The sequence below is a fragment of the Sorex fumeus genome, unplaced genomic scaffold, assembly GCF_029834395.1.
Source record: "Sorex fumeus unplaced genomic scaffold, SorFum_2.1 ptg000063l, whole genome shotgun sequence".
Taxonomy (NCBI): domain Eukaryota; kingdom Metazoa; phylum Chordata; class Mammalia; order Eulipotyphla; family Soricidae; genus Sorex; species Sorex fumeus.
Window position 1 is genome coordinate 81783422 of NW_026606120.1, and position 12345 is coordinate 81795766.

A 12345-nucleotide genomic window follows, 5' to 3' on the forward strand; every position below is an offset into this window, starting at 1 on the left:
TGAGCTCTGCCAGGACTGATCCCTGAGCACAGAGCCAGGAGTTAGCCCTGAGCACTGTCAAGTGTGACTCAAAACCCTCCCCCTCCCCCACCCTATCCCTCCAAGAATAAAGAAAAGAAAATAAATGCTGGGACCAGTCATCCGAGCATCCTCTTTGATCAGCAGGCAAGGACCATGTCTTACCTATTAAAAGGTTCCTGCCATAGCAGCACAACTTGTTGCACCTTGGAGAGTTCCATAAATACCCATTCAGCGAGTTACAAAACATCTTAGACCCATTATCAGTTACCTATAATAAAAGGCTTAACTTGAGGTAGCTGAGGCTTGTGACTATCAGGTAATGGTTTGGCTCTCTTCTGATGCGTTTGGAAATTCTTCCAACTTTAAAGTGATGTTACCTACCAATTTTCTCACCCTCAGTTTTCATAATCTCCCTCCATGCTGGGACATTCCTCTCCCAGGGTGCCACGGGCCCTTTTACATTATAAGTGATGGACTAGTTTAAACTTGACGAAGGAACTAAAAGTACGGTTCCTCCCTATGCCAAGTTGGATATTCATTAATGTCAGGTGGAGGAATGTCAGAATAACATACTTGGAGCATAAAAAATTAGGATCTGAAAAAAAAATCCTTCCCTTTAAGCACTTGCTGGTGCTCACGTAGGCCATGGCTTTGTGACACCTTTAAAGAACCATGCGGGGCTGGAGCAATAGCACAGTGGATAGGGCATTTGCCTTGCATGCGCTGACCTGGGTTTGATTCCCAGCATCCCATATGGTCCCCCGAACACTGCCAGGAGTAATTCCTGAGTGCATGAGCCAGGAGTAACTCCTGTGCATCGCTGGGTGTGACCCAAAAAGCAAAAGCACTAAAGTACTGTCCTCCCATTGTTCATCGATTGCTAGAGTGGGCACCAGTAACATCTCCATTGTGAGACTTGTTATTGTTTTTGGTATATCGAATGCACCACGGGAAGCTTGCCAGGCTCTGTCGTGCGGGTGGGATACTCTCAGCAAGCTAGCTAGGCTCTCCGAGAGGGATGGAGAAATTGAACCCAGGTTGGTCCCGTGCAAGGCAAATGCCCTAACCACTGTGCTATCTCTCCAGCCCCCCCCCCCCCAAAGCACTGTGCTCAGCGCTTAGCTATTGAGACTGCCTCCAGACACTGATAAACCCAACCCTCTCTCCTGCCATTCTTGCGTTGGCTCAAGGGTCCTCTTAGGGAGGTCCAGGGAAATATCCCAGCACACTTCTCCCAGTTATACATCCCAAATCCAGGTTTTTGTAACATTCTGGGTGTCTCCCATCATCTTCCTGTCTCTTCACCCTCCAATACTGTCTACAGTTATTTTCAAATATGCCACCCGTAAACAATGGAAATACAGTGAAAATAAACACTCAGAAATACTCCAGGAACATTGGAACGTGAACATAGGGGACCATAAAGATAGTATAGTGCATAGGGCACTTGCCTTGCATGCATCTGAGCCAGATTTGATAACCAGGACCCCATAGGGTCCCCCAAGCTCCTCCAGGAGTGATTCCTGAGCACAGAGCTGGGAAAAAGCCCTGAACACTACTGGGGGTGGCTTGGTATTTGATATCTTCTATGGAGTAATGTCTAAGAATGTTTGTAGCTGTGTAGTGTATATAAATAATATCTAAAATCCTTAATACACATATACATATTTATAAACTGCGGCTATAGATGTGATATATACACTTCCTCAGGCTGGAGAGATAGTGTAGCAGGTAGGCCACTTGCCTTGCATGTAGCCAACCCCTTCAAGCCCTGGCATTCCATATGGTACTGTGAGCCCCACCAGGAGTGATCCCTGAGCACAGAGCCAGGAGTAAGGCCTGAGCACCATTTGGTGCTGCACAAAAACAAAAACTCATTATCCTTCTTGGCTGTGGAGTTTGGTTTTTTTTTTTCTTTGTCTTTGTTTTTGTTTTAGTTCAAAATCAGCCAGCCAGACTGTGTTCCTGCAATGAAATCCACAGCTAGAATGGAATGCCTCCTTTGAGACTTTCTATTATTGGTACCTGTTAGTGTTTGACATCAGTCATTAATCCAACCAGTTTTGAAAGCAACAGTGCTTTATTTCTTTTTCCTTGTTTTTCGGGTCACACCCGACGATGTACAGGGGTTACTCCTGGCTCTGCACTCAAAAATTACTCCTGGCGGTGCTCAGGGGACCCTATGAGATGCTGGGAATCTAACCTGGGTTGGCTGCATGCAGGACAAACGCCCTCCCCTCTGTGCTAACTTTCCAGCTCCAGTGCTGTATTTCTTTACCGAACTTCCTTTAATTTTTTGTTTGATTGTGGAAATTTCAAATATATTAGAAGATGAGAAAAATATACTAGATTCCTGTAACTACTGTAAGGACTATTCATAATATCATAAGTTTTGGAGGGAATGATATACCTCAGTGGTAGAATACATGCTTCCACGTATGAGGGTCACAGATAGAAGCATGTATGAGGAAGAGTTTCAAATGCACGAGGCTAACTTTGATCGATAATTTAAAGACCAAACCAAAATAAAGTTTAATATTTTATTTTAAATGAAACTGACCAGAAGCCATAGTGATAGAACAGCAGGGAGGGGGTTTGCGTTGCTCATGGCCAACCTGGGTTTGATATTCGGCATCATATGGTCCCCCAAGCACCACCAGGGGTAATTCCTGAGTGCAGAGGCAGGGGTAACCCCTGAGCATTGCTGAGTGTGGCCCCAAAACCCCACAAGATGTTTTTAGGATAATGAAATGAATCATTTTTTAACCTACGTTCCTATAAATATTACCTGCAAGATTTAACACTAATATTTTCCTATATTTCTGATTTTTCTCCCTCAAAAAAAAAATAGAAATAGGCTTACTCTGCTGTCTTAATGTTTCTTTGCTTGTTTACTTGACTCTGGAGAAAGCTGTGTTCTCTCTTGAACACACACATCCCCCTTTCTCTCAAAGTGTCAATAAAAACATCTTGCTTCACCCCCTCAAAAAAAAAAAAGGAAATAAAATGAGGGCTGAAGACAGATATGCAGGGTTAAGCACTTGCTTTGATGCAGTTAGTTGACCCTGGTCTAATCCCCAGCACCGCATGGCCCCCCAGCATCGAACCTAGAGTGACCCCCCAGCTCTGTGGGTGTGGCTCAAACCCTCCCAGTTGTACCCCACAAAAAGAAATAAAATGCTAAAATGTTGGCTTTTAACAGTTTAAACTGCTAAAACTGCAGTAAAGTTTCTTCCTGTTCCAAAGGTAGGTAACGGTCAGTTTGAGTGTGGCCTGTCCATAATTTATTCATTTACTTATTTAACTGGCTTTGGGGCCACATTTTAGTGGTACTCAGGAGTTATTCCTGGCTGTGTGCTAAGAAGAAACCCTTGGTGGTGCTCAGGGTCAGATGCAGGCAAGGCAACCGCCAAATCTCCTGGACCTCCTCTACTATTTCTCCAGCCCCTGTCCATGCTTTATGCTTGTGCCACATACACTGTTAGCTGTGCTCTGTTACTACTGTAACGCTCTAGGTATTTTAAAACTTTTTGCATAGATTGTTACATGTTTATATATATGTGGAGATAGATATATATAGCCTCATATATGCATATATATACACATATATATTGCTTCCCATTTTGGCAACTGAGCAATTATATATTATGCTGTTTCTGAAATTCATTAAAACATATCTGGTTCATTAAGTTTAACTGCTTTGGGATTTTTTTCCATGAAATGAATATATCATAATGAATTCCCATTCACAGATAATTTAGATTGATTTCATTTCTTATCCAGATGCAGTTTTGAAGACCATCTTCCAGCACACCTCTCCTTGTGTACTGGGCAAAATTTCTCTAAGGATCCTACCTAGAAATAGAATTGTTAAGTAGAAAGTACATGTATTTTCAGCTTTGCTAATGATTTCAGCCAACTGCTCTGGTTTACACCTCTCACTACTACTGGAAATGAGCTGTTTCCTCACGTCCCTGTCAACTCCTCCTATGGCAGACACTTTGATTTTTGCCACGATGAGTGGAAAGGCGAGGACACTGTTGATTGTGTTTGTATTTCCTGCCTTCTCTTAAGGTGGACCCTTTTGACACACTGGCCATTTTCTCTTCTCTGATTTCCATGCTCAATTTCTTGCCCTTTTTTAAACTGGGTTATTTTTGTTTCATAAAAGTATTAGTACAGGGGCTGGAATGATAATACAGCGGGTAAGGTGTTTTCCTTGCACGTGGCCAACCCAGGTTTGATTACGAGCATTGTATGTGCACCACCAGGAGTAATTCCTGAGCGCAGAGCCAGGAGTAACCCCCGTGCATCGCTGGGTGTGACCCCAAAAGAAAAAAATGTAGCAGCACAACTTATTTTGATATATTTGAATCCTACTAGTCCTTGGTCTATATGTACACAGCACATATTTTCTTCTTGGTAGATTATATATATATATATATATATATATATATATATAGAGAGAGAGAGAGAGAGAGAGAGAGAGAGAGAGGTGTCACACCCCGCTGTGCTCAGAGGTTATTCCTGTCTCACTGCTCAGAGGTGACTCCTGGAAGTGTCACAGAGAACATGGACAGTGCAAGGGATGGAACCAGGGCCTCCAGCATAAGGAAACCAAACCCTCCAGCTGACTGAACTCTCTCTGGGTAATAATTTTGTCTTCTTTTGCTATGCAAAGGCATTAGCTTTTTATTCAGGCTCTTCATTTTAATGTCTTCATACTAACCAGCTTATTTCTTTATGCCTTGTTTAGTTAGTACTTCCCCTATTCCTCAAATTAGAAACCTAGATGCCCCCCCCACACACACTCTTTCTCTCTCTCTCTCTCTCTCTCTCTCTCTCTCTCTCTCTCTCTCTCTTCTCCTATTTTTGCTACCCACATTTAAATCAAATCTATTTGGGACTTATTTTTAGTCAGTTTAGAACCTATGTTTCATTTTGTTTTGGGGTCACATGCAGCAATGCCCAGGGGTTACTCCTGGTCCCACACTCAGGAACTACTCCTGGAAGTGCTTGGGACCATACTGGGTGCCAGGGATCAGAGCCAGGTGGGCAATGCAAGTGCCCTACCTGCTGGATTCTCACTCTGGACCCTGGAACCTTTATTTTTCATAAAGAAGGAATGAGGTGGGAATCTAATTCTTTTTCTAACTCCATCATTTCAGCATTATACTCTGAACAGTTTATCTTTCCCATACTGATTTCTTGTGTGAAATCTGTTCAAAAACCAAAAACTGGCCCATGGGGATAGCTCAGTGGGTTGGTGTGCATGATCCATGCAGGAAAGGAAGCCTGGGACTGACCCCTAGTACCACCTGGTTCCCTGAGCACTGCCAGGAGCAACTCACAAGCACTGAGGTAGAATAACTCCTGAGCACTTCTGGGAGTTGCTCCCTGAGAAAGAAAGAAAGAAAGAAAGAAAGAGAGAGAGAGGAAGAGAGAGAGAGAGGAAGGGAGGAAGGAAGGGAGAAAAGAAAAGAAAAGAAAAGAAAAGAAAAGAAAAGAAAAGAAAAAAAGACAAATACTAAGAAGAATATTGATTGGATCACTGGAGGCTATTCTATGTCAGAGATTTTGTGTTCATTTCTGCTCTAGTGCTCTAAGTTCTAAGAACTAACCCTTTATAAAGTACCTAGCTATCTGGAAGGGAACATCCCTGCTCTGTATGTACTTTTTCTATTTGCTCATATGAAGTTTGTTTTTGATTTTTATTTTCCTGGTAAGTATAAGTTTCTTGAAAATGGTGAATTTTTTAAAAGTTATTTTATTTTTATGAATTTGTTCACAATAATTTATTACATTCAATATTCCAACACCAACCCTACCACCATTATTTCAAATTTTCCCAACCACTACCCAACCCTGCCCTAAATGATTTATTTTGTATTCTTGTTATGAATAATTCACTACAAACGGTCAAAAAAGATATCATTAGAAGAAAGTATGTGAAGATTGTTGTATCTCACCCTGGAGCCATTAAGTCCTCGTAGAAGAGATTACTAACATGTTGTTACAGGTTTGAGACTTACGTGCTAATATTTTTTAATCGAGATTGGTTGCCTTCTACTTTACATCTCTTCCAATGTGATGTGCTACTCCTGGTACATCAGTGGTATAGAGTATGAGATGTCACCCGGCCGAGCACTTTAGAAATTCTAAAATTTTATGAAGTTTAGAATCATATTTTCAAAACTGTTTTGGGGGAGCACTGTGATTTCCAATAGTGTCAACGGTAATTTTTTTTTGTTCTGTTTTGTTTGTTTTTTTAATTTTTTTTTATTAGTGAAACACCATGAGGTACAGTTGTAGATTTACAATTTTTTGTGCTTGGGTTTGATTATACAATGATCAGATACCCATCCCTCCACCAGTGCCCATTTTCCACCACCATGGATAATATCCCCCCCACCCCCATCCCCCCATCCCCCCCTGCCTCTGTGGCAGGGCAATCCCCTGTGTTCTCTCTCTCCTTTTGGGTGTTGTGGTCTGCAAAAGAGGCATTGAGTGGCAAACATGTTCAGTCCATAGTCTACTTTCGACATGCATCTCCCCTCCTGGGAGGATCCTCCAAACACCCTTTATTTGGTGCTCCCTTCTCTATCTGAACTGCCCTTTCCTCTAGAATGCCCGACTGGCCACTAAGCTATGGAGTAATCCTCCTGGTGCTGATTTTTTCAGTCACATTCGGCAGTGCTCCAGGCTAACTCCTGGCCCTGGGCTCAGGGATCGCTATATGGTACTTGTGGGACGGGGATGGAATCAGGGTTGCATGTATGCCAGGTAAATATCTTACCTGCTGTGGCCTCGCTCTGGCCCTACCTACAATTATATTTAAGGCTTGACAATGCTGCTACACCACCCCCTACCAATGCCAGCGGCTCCCTCCACCAGTGCCTGGGGGCCCCTCTCACGGCACTCCACTGCTACAGGCTGACCCTCAGAGCCATTATCATTGCACTGCTTATTCCCTTCCTATGTTTCTATATCTGCCACGTGAGAGCGAAATCACTCCCTCTTTGTACTTTCCCTCTCACTCGCTTGGCTCAGCCCCTCCAGTTCCATCAAGGCATTGATGAACTGCAGGATTCCACCTTTTCTTAGACATAATGAGAAGTATTCCATCCATCGGTACAGGAAGAAGCTTTGAGTCTCACCTGGCAATACTCAGGGTCTATTCCTGGCAGTGCTCAGATCTAATTCAGGGCTCCCACAGGCAAAGCATGAGTGTACCAGGGGTGGTCTTTTTTTTTTTTTTTTTAGTTATTTCTTTGTACTCTGAAGAATACTCCTGCAAAATATGGAAGGCTTGTGGCCAGAAATTGTGCAAGGCATTCAGATGACCCAGGTTCAATCCCAGCACTGCATATGGTCCCCTGAGTGAGCATTACCAGCAGTGATCCCTGAGCACCAGAGTGTGACCCCTAAATGGAAGAGAGTATGGACGACTTCATGAATGGTGTGCCACTATCATACTTGAGGGGGTCCTGCTGGCCTCTGTACGTTCTAATGGTACACCAGATGCAAGTGAATGGGGTACTCAAACTCTATTTCTAAAAAAGTCTGTGCTGTTGGCATTTTAATTAGACTTGTAATAAATTTACTATTAATTTGGTAATTGATAGCAACTTGGTAATGTATCATTTCTCATTTGTGAATACTGCGACCTTTTAGGTTTTCAAAAGAACTCTCCATTGATATTTTATATATTTGGTCAAAAAGGTTTTGCCTATTTTGTAGAGTTAATACCTCATATCTTTATGTTTCACTTCCGTGTGTGTGTGTGTGTGTGTGTGTGTGTGAGAGAGAGAGAGAGAGAGAGAGAGAGAGAGAAGGAGATGGAGGGAGAGAGAGACAGGGAGAGGGAGAGGGGGAGAGGGGGAGAGGGAGGGGAAGAGGGGAGAGAGAGAGAGAGTGAGAGAGTCTTATAAAATGTAGAAAAAGAAATCACACACCCCAAGTGGGATGGGGTAAATTTAGAGTGAAGTGTGTCTGTTCCCTTTTCTATCACAAATGGAATTTTATTATTTATTTAATTTTGTTCCTGGGCCATACCCAGAGGTATTTGGGACTACTCCCAGCCCAGTGCTCATGTGGTGCTGGGAAGCAATCCCAGGCCTCCTGCATGCCAAGCATGTACTCCAGCCCTGTGGACTACCCCCTCAGTCTGTAAATGGAATCGGAAAGAATTCTATTTTCCATTTATTGTTTTTTCTGTATACTCAGGCTACTGATTTGGGACAGGGGAACCTTTCCCCCCTCTTCCCTTCTCTTGATATTTCTACAATGACAGGGGGTAGGTGGAGGTGGGGGGATTTGTTCGTTCGGTTTTGTAGATTAACTTTACCTTTATATTCAACTCTTGTTGAAGTCTCATATCGACATCAATAGTTTTCTGGGATGTCCGTAGACAGTCATGTCTGCGAACGATAATTTCCCTTGCCCTCCTCCTCCTTCTCTCCTTTCCCTTCTTTCCCTTCTCCCTCCCCTCCCTTCCCTTGCCTTGCCCTCCCCCGTTTTCCCCTCTCCTCCCCTTTCACTCTGACTTTTATTTATTTTGCCTTTTGGGTCACACCTGGCGATGCAGAGGGGTTACTCCTGGCTCTGCACTCAGGAATTACTCCTGGCGGTGCTCAGGGGACCATATAGGATGCCGGGGATCAAACCCGGGTCTGCTGCGTGCAAGACAGACGCCCTACCACTGTGTTATCACTCCAGCCCCTTACTCTTTTTTTTTGGGGGGGGGGTGTCCTTCCCTTCATGTTAGATAGAAGGTAATAACCAGAATCTTTATTTTGTTCCTGGCTTGACTGTGGACAAGTACATGAGATTTATTAAATGTCAGGGTACATCTGATCCGGCCATGATTTATTATTATTGTCCGACTGAGGTATGTGGGCTGTGATTCCTCACATAGCCTTCGCGTGTGTCTGCTCTGGCAGAGACAGCCACATCCCGCTGCTGTTCCATCCGGGTCTGTCCAGGGCCCCAGGCTCCCGGGTGGGGTGCTGTTATCAGCCTTCCCAGCAGCCCCGGCTCATTTCCTCTGGCTTTGTTAGAAGCAGATCAGGCCGCAACTGAACATCTCTGTCTTTTTTTTTTTTTTTTTTAATCTGAGGGAACACTGGCTGGAACTAACTCACAGAGCTCACCCAGGAGGCCACGGTGGGCTGGGAACTTGAGAACCTGACATTTTCAACACATGAAGCATTTAGATCTTCTTTCTTTTCTTTCTTTCTTTTTTCTTTTGCTTTTTGGGTCACACCCAGTGATGCTCAGAGGTTACTCCTGGCTTCGCACTCAGGAGTTACTCCTGGGGGTGCTCAGGGGACCATATGGGATGCCGGGGATCGAACCCGGACTGGCCGCATACAAGGCAAAACGCCCTACCTGCTGTCCTATCAATCCGGCCCTGTTTAGATCTTTTTACGGTTCAAAATGAGAACCTTATTGTCCTCCTGTCTTCCTGGAACATTCTAATCAGCAAAGGATCAAAAAGAGACTGACTTTCAGGTGTATGCTGACATTAATTTCTGACTACTTGGTGGTCAGTTTTGTAGATTTTCATGTGTCTGAAAATCATATTAGTTCCACCGTCTACTTTGGTCCACACACGCAATCCCATTGTTTGCATCGTTTCTGTTTGTTAAATCGTTTGCCGGCTGAAACTCCGTTTCTACAACAGGTACATTACCTTTTCCCGTTCTAATTTTCCACCTTGTTGCACATGTTCAGTGTGGTCACAGATATTTGAAGCTAGGTTCCGGTCTGGCGTTAAACCACATACCTTTATCGTGGCCGCTGCTGAATCTTCATTTATTTCAAAATTCATGTTTTCAATTTACAATGCTGTTTGTAGTCAATTTTTTTATTTTCTTCTCTCGCCTTTCATTGGATTGGCCAAGTTTTCTCTTAGAAGTGTTTTATATATATATATATATATATATATATGGCTTAACTATTCCTTTAGAAGTTACCTTCCCCTTTGAAAATGCTTACTTGCCCTAGATATTTTTCCATTATTCATCTCTCTTCTTTCTATAATATCAGTAACTCAGAGTGATCTAACTATAGGAACTCCCCTTTCATCTACTTATGTCTATGACCAAAATTCTATGAATATACCAACAACTCATTAATATTTTCGAGAGGGGTTAGTTTGGGCCATGCCTGTTACTGCTGAGGGTCGCTCCCAGCAGTTTCAGGGGACAAGCCGGTGCCGGAGATTGAACAGGGTTGGCCATGTGCAAGGAGAGTGCATGAATACCTGTGCACTTGGCCCCATGGAAATTTTCTTTTGTATGTTTATAACCTTCTCTGCTCATTTGGATTTGCCCAATACCGCCCTGCTGTGTTATCACCTCCAGATTCTCCCCCAGCTCCCATCCAATTTCCTTTTATGCCAAGTCCAACCCTGTTGATGTGCATCTCTGGCAAGAAGGTCTCTCGGTTTTCAATGGTCCTGCAGAACCCAAAGTTCCAATTCCCCAAGGCCAGGCTTCCTGTACCCCCAAGGCCAGGACACATAGAGTCCCGGGGATATCAGTCTTGGGAATTTGACGTCATCTGCGTTCCACTCTGGATTGCGTCTCCTCACTCGACCTCCCTGGTACCTGAGGAATTCCCTTTCTTTGTTTCCAATGCTGCTTCCTATTGTTCTGTTTCATCCTGTGTTTGTTCCAGGACGTGGGGGGAGGTCCCCATTAATCTCTTGCCTTACTATTCCTGGAAGCCCAGATAGTCTATTTATAATCCACTTCCTCTTACCCATGTTTATGATTCCCCTTTAAAATAAATACCATATATTTTGATAGAGAAAACAGACATGACAGAGACAACTGGATTCATGGGGAAAATTTATGAAGTTCTCGCAACTTTTTCTTGAATGTAGTACATTGGGGAACAATGTCGGGTAATGATTTGGGGAAAATGTCACCATCGGCCAAGAAATGGAATTTTCCATAGGTTCACATCTATTCTCTGGCATCCTCCTGGCTTCTCTTTGCTTCCCGGAGGTGAGCCCGACTCAATATTGGATGGATAACCCTGCACTGCCAAGGCCCAAGTGCCACGGTGAGAACTTTGTCCCTGGATACAAGCCAGGCCCCTGCCAGACCCGATGCTCAGCAATTCCTGCAAAGCAACAGCTGGCTAGAGCCTGAACTGCTTCCAAACCCTGGGAATTCACGGCTACTAATAGCCGGGCAGGATCGATCTCATTTGCATTTCATCGTGACTCAGGAATTCCCTGGGAGCATCCCTGAACAGATTAAAACGCGTTGGTTCCTTGGGGCTGAAGCTATAGTACAACGGGTAGGGCTCCTGGTGTGCACATGGCTGAGCCGGGTTTGACCCCATCAGGACCCCCAAGTACCACCAGGACTGATTCCTGATTGCAGAGCCCGGAGTAACCTCTGAGCATCACTGGGCATGGCCCCCAAACCCAAACCAAACAAACCGAAAAACCATGTTGGTTGCATCAACCCTGCCCTGTGAGGAGAATGGCCTGAGGGTTCAGTCTAGGGCCAACAGCCCTAGCAAGAAGGAACTATCCTCAGGCCCTGGGGAAATGGTGGAATCAGATCCAGCTGTCTCAGAAACATGTTCAGGCAGTCACAATCCATGGTCATGGGTGACAGAGAACAGACATGGGTATCTAGCTGGGAGGCTGGAAGCGCTTTCTGAGTAATCGACCCTAGGACAGTGAGAGGCTCCAACTCACAAGAATGGGCACGGGGCTGAAGAGACAGTACAACAGGGAATGTTCTGGCTTGCCTTACACGTGACAAAATCTGGTTCAATCCCTGCCACCGTATATGGTCCCCTGTGTTCCACTCCTGAGCACAGAGCCAGGAACAGCCCCCAAGCACTGCAGAGTATGACCCAAACTCTGTCTCCCCCTGCCCAAAAAATAGAAAGCTGGCCCCCAGGGCTGGGCAGGCCACTTAATGAAATAAACTCTCTGTGGTGAGCAACACTCTGACCCGGTAATGGAGGGAAGCAAGGGCCATAGGTGAATATGGGGAAGGAGACCATGAGGTCCCCATCAGTCACTTCTGGGAATTGAATGGCAGCATGGCTATGCTAATTAGAGTGTCGTGACGCTCACCCATTCCTTGCTCACACGGGGAGAGGGACCCGTGGACAAGTGGACATTACCTCAGCCTCGTCTGGTCATTCTGGTCACAAGTCTCTTTCTTGACACTGTGTGGGCAGTGATTGGCAATGGCTTTCTCCAGACAGGGGAAGGAAAGAGGATGCGAAATGAGGCCATGGTTGAATTGAGGACTCGGAGGGGATTCTGGAAGCATCTAGAAGGGGGCA

General features: G+C 44.6%; 1 protein-coding gene across 1 annotated transcript in view; it reads right to left on the reverse strand.

Annotated features, from left to right (window-relative positions):
* The window catches only part of PITPNC1 (phosphatidylinositol transfer protein cytoplasmic 1), a 248340-nt gene that overhangs the window by 120536 nt on the left and 115459 nt on the right, over positions 1-12345 (reverse strand). The window lies entirely within an intron of this gene.